We start from the raw sequence: 9,340 nt of genomic DNA, 5'->3' as shown, positions 1-9,340 counted from the left end.
TTAAGAAATAGGCCAGAGACCTTAACAGATACCTCACCAAAGAAGATATACAGATGGCAAATAAGCATGTGAAAAGATGCTCCACTTCATATGTTATCAAGGAAATGAAAATCAAAACAACCATGAGATACCATTACACACCTATTAGAATGGCCAAAATCTGGAACAATGACAACACCAAACCCTGGCAGGGATATGGAGCGACAGGAACTCTCATTCATTGCTGGGAAATGTACAGCTAATTTGAGAGAGAGTTTGGCTGTTTCTTACAAAACTAAATGTACCCTTACTATATGATCTAGAAGTTGTGTTTCTTGGTATTTACCCAAAGTAGTTGAAAACTTATATCCACAAAAGAACCTGCACACAGATGTTTATAGCAGCTTTATTCATAATTGCCAAAACTTGGAAGCAACCAAGATGTCCTTCGGTAGGTGAATGAATAAATAAACTGTGGTACACCCAGGCAGTGGAATATTGTTCAGCACTAAAACGAAATGAACTATCGAGTCATGAAAACACACGGAGGAACCTTAAATGCATGTCACTAAGTGAAAGAAGTCAATCTGAAAAGGCTACATAATGTGTGATTCCAACTATAGGACAATCTGGAAAAGGCAAAACTATGGATACAATAAAAAAATTAGTGGTTGCCATGGGTTGGGGGGTGGCCGGGGGGATGAATAGGCAAAGCATAGAGGATTTCTAGGGCAGTGAAAATACTCTGTATGATACCATAATGATGGATACATGTCGTTATACATTCATCCAAACCCATCGAATATACATCACCAAGAGTGAACCCTAAGGTAAACTATGGACTTTGGGTGATTATGACTTGTCAATGTAGGTTCATCAGTTGTAACAAATGTACTACTTTGGTGCAGGATGTTGATAATGGGGGAGACTGTGGAGAAGGGGCAGGGAGTATATGGGAAATCTCTGTACCATCCCTTTAATTTTTCTGTGAACCAAAAACTGCTCTTAAAACACTAAAGTCTTAATTTTTAAAAAAGTGATAAATATCAAAGAACTAAAAGCACATCATTAGCTTTTTTTATATGCTGCTGCTACTGCAGAAAACTTCATAAGCTTTTCAGCCAGAATATTGCAAAGATCAAAGAGCTTTCAAAGAGATTTCTAATTCTAACAATAAATATAGATACTCTCTCTACGTAATCCAAGCTTGCTATGCTCTATGACATAGGGTACTCCATATTCTAAGCAAGACAGAGACCTCTTAAAAGTGAATCATGGAAAAAATGATAAACGTTAAATAATATAATAGATGTGTGCACAAATTATTAAGCATAATTAAAAATTCATTTTATGACTACTGTTGTTTTCCATATCATGGTCCTTTCCCATCCTATATTTCTGCCTCCTGCCTAGATGTAGCTGCCATCTTGAATTTTGTGGTACCATTCCCTTTTTAAAAAAATAGTATGTACTCCTAAACAATACATTGTGTTGGTTAGTATTATTGATTAGTTTTGCTTCATAAAAATGGTGTCATTATGGAGGGTTTCTTTATCCAAATAGATATAGCATGTTTAAGTAGGTTAAACTTGACAGTACAATGAGTACAAAAAATATTGTTTACATGCCTGTGTTTTTTATTGCCATCAGTATTGTGTAATTTGATCTTGCAACTGATTAGCCAATTAGGAATTGGAAGGGTGATATGTAAATGTTACTGTCTAACTGACAGGATGATTTATTAGGAGCGGATTTTTGTGGAATTTCACCTGCGTTGTTGTTGGAGAGGCCCAGTGCCGAACTGAAACATGTGTGTAATGGCAGACTTGTGCCCAGCTTTTTAGTAAAATTCAGCCAGCATTGAATTCCATTCAAGTATGATTTTCTTTGTTTGCCAGTGGTGTCATACTGATTTAAAAACGTGTTTACCCTTTACATGGCTTCAATCAGCATTATTGAAACTTTCAACACCCATGGGATATACGCCATGGGCCCTGATGTCACCCACTGACTATGCTAGGTTAGTTTTTGCCACTGTTTGTGCTAGTACTTTCTCTTCTTCCAATGTCAACTGCAAAGTGGATCTTCTGAACCATAAGATTTGCATGAAGAGGGCTTCCCTTTGCTCTTAGAAAACTGTGTGTTCTACTCATTGACCCAGCTTGTTTACTTTGGTCTCAGAGATGGTTGGAGTTTTGCTTTCGTTAAAAATATTCTTTTGGCTTTTGTCTCAATGTGATATGGATAGAAAAGGCTATCAATTATTTTTATAAGGAAAGCAGAAGAAGAAGGAACTGACATTTTTTAATCTACAAAATAAAAAATGTATTCATCTACTTTAGGAAATAATAAGAATCAATATTATGAAAATGTACTAGTTAAGTCTTCCTAGTTTTAAAAGTGCTCCCTCAAAATTCTCATCTGTCTTTATTCCCTTTGTTTTAAAAGGCAAGTGATGTATACATACCCTCCATAAAGATTTTATAAGCTGTTAATGGAGAATAGAATAATATGGTCATACTTAAAGTTTATTGCCTTAAATAATTAATTTAAGCTCACTGTTGTAAAAAAAGTTTGAATTTTATTTTGTATCATCTTTGGATGCATATCTGAAAACCTTTTATTTTTCTTATAATTCTTTTTACTTATGCTGATGTTAAACTGCTTTAAGTAACAGGCACAGCTAAGTTCACAAAAATGAGATGGATTGCTGGCTTTCATTCTTGAAGTTCCTATTTTAAGGGAATAAGGTGAGAAAATATGATAGTGAGATGGCACATGTAGAGGCATCTGGGAAACCACTGAACCCAATGATCAAAAAAATCCTGGAGAGAACATTCCATCGATTAAAGTGCAAGTAGCCTGCAAGAGTGGTACATATCAATTATTCACAACATTGTGCAAATTACTCTAATTAGGTAATTGCATTGTTTGCCTTCTACTATCTTAGCCTAATTTCTGGGGAATTATTGGTTAGAGGAAAGAGGAGCTATTTGGAAGGGTTGGGGAGAGGAAGACCGTGTTTAAGGGCATGTATTCCTTCTAGAAAGAAGCTTGGAACAGGTAGAGGTCTGCAGGGGCTGGAGACTGTTGGAGGACAGCCGTAGGGATGGGGCCCTGAAAATCGGGGAGACAGAGTCCAGAATGACATGTCAGACATGACCACGATAGAAACATCTACTGTGATCCTGAATTAATGTCTTAGCAAACATTTTCAGTCAGAAGAATGACCTAAAACATCCAGGAGACTTTAAATTGAAATATTATTTCAGGACTCTGGATTTTTTTTTTTCTAGGAAGATTGGTCCTGTGCTAACATCTGTTGCCAATTTTCCTCTTTTTCTTTTTTCTCCCCAAAGCCCCAGTACATAGTTGTATATCATAGTTGTAGAGTTGTAGTTCTTCTATATGGGACACTGCCTCAGTAGGTCCGCGCCCAGGATCCGAACCGGCGAACCCCGGGCCGCCAAAGTGGAACACGCGAACTTAACCACTACGCCACCTGACCGGCCCCTGGATATATTTTAAAGACCATAGACAGAATATACCCAATGAGAGATTATACTAATTGTTTATCATTGCATTCATGCTAACATTCTGAATCTGGCATGTAAAAGTGTCCTAGATAAAATAATAGTGGAGTTGACATTATTTTTCATCACCATCGTGCACCTTTACTTTTTGTTCTAGTTAGCAGATATCTGACTTAATAAAATACAAAGGTTAGTTATGAGCAGAGACAGATGTAGACATATCAAAACAGTCGTTTATTTTTTCATCAAAGTCAAAAGCAAACTAAAACAAAGAAACAAATAAAACTCCATACACTGGATTGCCACTTAATTTAATTTTTATGTTATCCCAGAGTCCTGAAGATTTGTGTACACATTAGCACAAATATCTAGCATACATATATGTCTTAGGCCATTACCAGTGAATCTGTTCTTTCAGAAAGTGTCTCCGAATTATACATTTAAAATCAACGCAAAGAAAATGAAAAAGGAGCCATTTTTTATTAGTTGACTTGTTTACTCAGCAAACACTTTCTAAATACCTACCATGTGCCACTCTGGTAGGTTATGGTAATACAATGACAAGTAATACACAGCTCCTGCCTTCAGAAATGTTGCAGTCTAGTGGGGGCATCAGACCCAAACACTTATAAAGCAATGTGAAAGTGTAGTGAAATAGACATGTACAGGATCTTATGAATGATTGAGAACTCTGCTCCGAGCAGTCACTGCTGGATTCTAAGGTAACATTGATTAGCTGAATTAAGACCACCCACATAAGGAACCACACTGCGTGGTAGAGTGCATATACCTGTTCTGCCTTTGCCTGGTGAAGGATATGGCTGTGTTCAGAAGTACACTGTTTTAGCTCATGCGGTTTCATTTATAGCATTGACAGGTAGATGTGATAAATATCAAAGTTTTCCAAAATGAGTTACTAAACTTCCTTCTTCCTGCGAAGTTCTAACCCAAAATTGTTCAGTAAAGGAGAATTACCAGGGCCCACGAAGAGGTTTGGGTACTAGCCAGAATTCTTATGAGTAACTGAGTGAAAAGTGTTTTCCTCATCAAAGTATTTTGCCTTCATTTTCTGAACTAAATGGAGGGAACTGACAGTGTTTCTGATGGTTGTTGCTGCTGATGGTGGTGGTAGTGGTGGGGATGGTGGTAAGAGATTTCTCTTTTTATTTTAGTCAACCACAGCATTGTTTCTCAGAAGCCATTTGATACACAAATATGGAGGTGAGAGTTGGTCCATGCTGGTTTCTGAGAATCCTCCTCATTGCCTTTCTTGAACTTTTTTATTTCAAGTTTTACAGCTAATTCTTCCATGGAAACAGACAAGGGACTAAAATAAAAAATAGAACCATTGCCAAGTTACAGGGCTTCCAGCCCTATTCTATAAAGGCCTTTGCCTTATATTCCTCTAATCCCTTCACAGTAGTAAATGAAGGACACTGGCCCCTCTTTTAATTGAGGGTGGAGCTTCCTTCTGACCTCATTTTAGTGGAGGGATTCTTTTCCTCATGAGGGCACCTCTTTCCAACCTGAAGATGCCATCTGCGGAAGAAGATAGTGGTCCTTTGTCTCAACTGGGCACTTTGTAATTCTAAAGACCTTGAGTGTATGACATATGATTCACTAAAGACCTCTTAGCCTGCCCAGGTGTGAGCTCTTCTGTTTTTGTTTTTGTTTTTCAGTGCTGGATCAGAGAAACCATGGAAGCCATAGAATATCCTGAGTGTATCCCAGAGCTACAGCTAGTGGGCCTAGAACTAAAGCCTGGAATTGGGGATGTCTGTCTGGGGTGGACAATGGCCTATTAGCAATTTAGCTCAGCTAAGACAGAATTCTGAGTGTGTTCTCAGCTCATTGCCACATTTCTACATTTTCACAAAAATATGTTTAAAAGAAGAGCAGCATGGTACAGACCAAGGAGAACAGAGCAGAATACTGAGGGTGTGGTCAAGCTAGGGTAAGGTAAGTGGTTAGTGAAGTCTCCCAACCAAGGAAACCAGATAAACCAAAGGCATTTGACCGACCGAAGAGAAAACTCAAGACAGTGCTAAGAGTGGGAGGTAGTGAACAGCATATTAGGGGAAGAGGCAGAGCCCTGAGTGGCACTCAGAAGAGAGGCGTCAATGATCTTCACGTTGAGGCTGCTGATGGAGCCATGAGGGTGAGCAAACAGAGCATAGACCTGCAGAGACAAAAATTCGGGAAGCTCGGAGATCTGTTTTGTATTGTCATTTTCCTATTATTTACATCCTTAAGTCTAAAATATTTCCCTAGGAGTGTGATAGCTGAAATGCTTCCTCAAGTTGACTATAAACACTATGAAGTGTAGGTTTTACTGAGAAAAAAGTACCAAATGATATCAATATTTTCCCCACAGCTCCAGAAAAAATGTGTCCACAAGCACAATTCTATCCTTGAATTGGCAACACAAGTGAAATGGATCATTTTCTGTCAGGGAATGTATTACTGAGTTCTCCGATTTATTTTTTTGGAACTTCAGTATTCTGGGTTCTGACATATGGCTTTGCTTTGGAAGTTAAGTAGAAGGCAAGGACCGTCACACAGCTATTGTGCACACTCAGTTGCAGTAGCTCCCATTCATTGAGATTTTAGCTCTGCAGGCAGCCAGCCTCCCACTGGGGCAGATGGTAGGGACAGGGGACTGACTTGGAAATAGGTGGTAGGAATGGAGGCCATTAAGGAAAGTCTGTGGATGATTAGAGGGAGGTTGAATGCCTTTCTTTCTGTATGGTTTTGAATTGAGTTGTGTCCCCGCTCCACCCCCCCCCCCCAATTTTTATGTCAAAATCCTAACCCGCAGTACCTCAGAGTGTAACCTGATTTAGAAATAGGGTCATTGCAGATATAATTAGTTAAGATGAGATCATAATGGCATAGGGTGGGCCCTAATCCAACCTGACTGGTGTCCTTATAAAAATGGAAAGTCTGGCACAGACACACACAGGCGGAACACCAGGTGAAGATGAAGGCAGAGGTTGGGGTGATGCTTCTACAAGCCAAGCAATGCCAGAGATTGCCAGGAAACTACCAGAAGCTGGGGGAGAGGCATGGTAGAGATTTTTCCTCACAGCCCTCAGAAGGAACCAATCTGCTGACACCTTGATCTTGGACTTCTAGCCTCCAGAACTGTGAGACTGACTATACATTTCTGTTGTTTAAGCCATTTAGTTTGTGGTACTAGAAAACAAATATGTGTATTGTTTGTGTTTCTTATCTGTCTCCTCCAATTCACTCTGCATTCATTGAGGTCAGGGACCATGTCCTGGTCATTTCCAAATCCTCGTCACGTAGAACAGTGTCTAGCACACTTAGAGAGCCCCCAAAATGTTTATTGAGTAAATAAGTAAATATATTGGTTTCTACCAATAACATTTGGATATCTCTCGATTAGCAAAGCATGTATTCTATTCTCCCAATTCTCAAACTTAGTTCAATTTAGTAATTTGGACCCTGGATTAGGTTCAGGGTGGCCTCCCTTGATTACCCCTTCTTCTCCCCAGATCCTACCACTGCCCTTCATTCAGCTATTTCTGTATTTAAAAGTTAAACATAACAATTTTCATAGTATCTACAGATAAGTGAAATTTTTATACCACTGTTCTAGGAAAGCCTTCATTTACGATAAAATTTGTATAGGTTATATCAAACGTTGGGTTAGGATTTTCTTGAGGGTAAAAAAGCAATTTTTTTTATTGATGGACAAATAAAATCAAGGATTGATTTTAATATAAAGATGTCTACTCATTATAGAGATGTGTCTTGAGTAAATAAAGAACATTAAGTGGACAATTTACTTAGAGCAAAGTGATAGCTTATCCAAAACATTACCATAGATGCAGATCCTATCATCTAGAATGTGGAAACTAGCTATACAAGATTATAGTGATGTCTGAGTGAACTGAGATATTTTTGAACTATAAGTGAAAATGTAGGTCCTTAAAAGTAAACTGGAAAACTTTTCCCCCAGATGCAAGCAATGAAAATATGCCAACTGGCCATATGTGGAAATCTCGGCATCTATTTACTTGCGTTTTAGCCTTTGTACCAAGTAGTTGAGAAGCAGAGGGGAAGGAGCCTTACTGGAGGCTCCAAAGGGGACAAGATGACATAGGGGGACACAGGGAAGAGGGGAAGAATTCTGGGTCAGAGGTGGACAGGATATCTTTCTGTAAGAGTCCTCTGAACCCCTGACTTAGGAGTCTCTTGTGAAAGCTTGGAGATCAACTGAAATATCCTTACACCATGATAACTTGGAAACGTTTTCAACTTCGTATCTTTTGTGTGTTTCAGTTCCTGGGGTTCTTTGTGTTTGTCTGGTTATGTTTCTTCTAAAAGAGGGAAACAAAGATAAACACTTCCATTAAATTCCTGGTCCAGTTAAATATATGATGGACAGCATGATTTTACATAAACTTCCCTCTGAAAACTCATTTGCTTGAATTATGGTTGTTTTAAGTGGAGTTATATGTTTTGCTTGAACGTTTAGACTGGTCAAAATGGCTGCACAAAAGCTTTTATGCTGAATTACATGTCTCAAGTTGCAGTTCAGTAAAAAGGATTTTCAGAGAAAAGGGAAGGTCATATCCCATGTGGTCAGAGGTGACTCTACGCTGGCTTTTCTCTCCGTGTTTACTGTGTAAGATTGCTCTAACAGTGTGAATTAGAGGCACTAGACTCAAATCTGTTTTAAGAACATTCCAGATTTACTGTACTAAAAATGGTGAGATAAAATTTTCTGTAAGCTTTCCCACTTGCTACGTGGCATTTAAGAGAAATTCACTCAGTTGAAGAGACAGTATCTTGTGAAACCTAAAACCAAACGAAAAGACTTGGAAGGAAGCATCTTCTGACTGGGATAGTCCAATGTCTGTGGTGTCTATTCGATGGTGCAGCAAGCGAAAGAGAACTCCTTGGTTTTCCTTGTCCCTAATCTAACCTCGGTTTCTAGGAATTGAAAACAGAAGGGCAGTTTGCAGCTCAGAGAATTCTCCTTAACAACTTCAGCTGGACGGAGCCCAGAATCTGGCTCTGGTATATAAAATTATGCTTTTAACTGTATGTGAGGATATTAACACTCGCTTTTGCCAGTTTCAAACAGACTTATATATGTGGTATACACATAGATATTGAATTTTCTAAGACATTTACTGTGAGAAATGCCTTTTAAACCCCTGGACTAAAGGTGCGTTAGTGTGGAATACCATGATTCCACACATTTGACTCCATTTTACTATGCCCCATTTATTTATAAATTTCTGTATTCATTCACTCACTCATTAATTACTTAATTTATTTATTACCTAAACGTAACAGACTTACTGAGAAGTACACAAATCTTACATGAGTAGCTCAAAAATCTTTTACAAAGGGGACACATCTGTAAACCACCACCTAAATCAAGATATCAAACACCAGCACCCTGGGGCCGGCCTGGTGGTGTAGTGGTTAAGTTCACATGCTCTACTTCGGCGGCCCGGGGTTCACAGGTTCGGATCCCAGGTGCAGACCTACGCACCACTTATCAAGCCATGCTGTGGTGGTGTCCCACATATAAAGTAGAGGAAGATGAGCACGGATGTTAGCCCAGGGCTAATCTTCCTCAGCAAAAAGAGGAAGATTGGCAACAGATGTTAGCTCAGGGCTAATCTTCCTCACACACAAAAAAAACCCCACCAGCACCCCAGAAGCCACCTTGAGTCCCCTCCATGGACTTACCTCCTCAAAGGTAACAACCCTTAAGACCTCTGTCACTGTAGACTAGTGCTGCTGGTTCTTGATTTCCATAGAAATGGAATCATGTAACTCGTACT

The sequence above is a fragment of the Diceros bicornis genome, assembly GCF_020826845.1.
Source record: "Diceros bicornis minor isolate mBicDic1 chromosome 16 unlocalized genomic scaffold, mDicBic1.mat.cur SUPER_16_unloc_1, whole genome shotgun sequence".
NCBI lineage: Eukaryota > Metazoa > Chordata > Mammalia > Perissodactyla > Rhinocerotidae > Diceros > Diceros bicornis.
The sequence above is the reverse complement of the archived record's forward strand: the minus strand, read 5'-3'. Positions refer to the sequence as shown.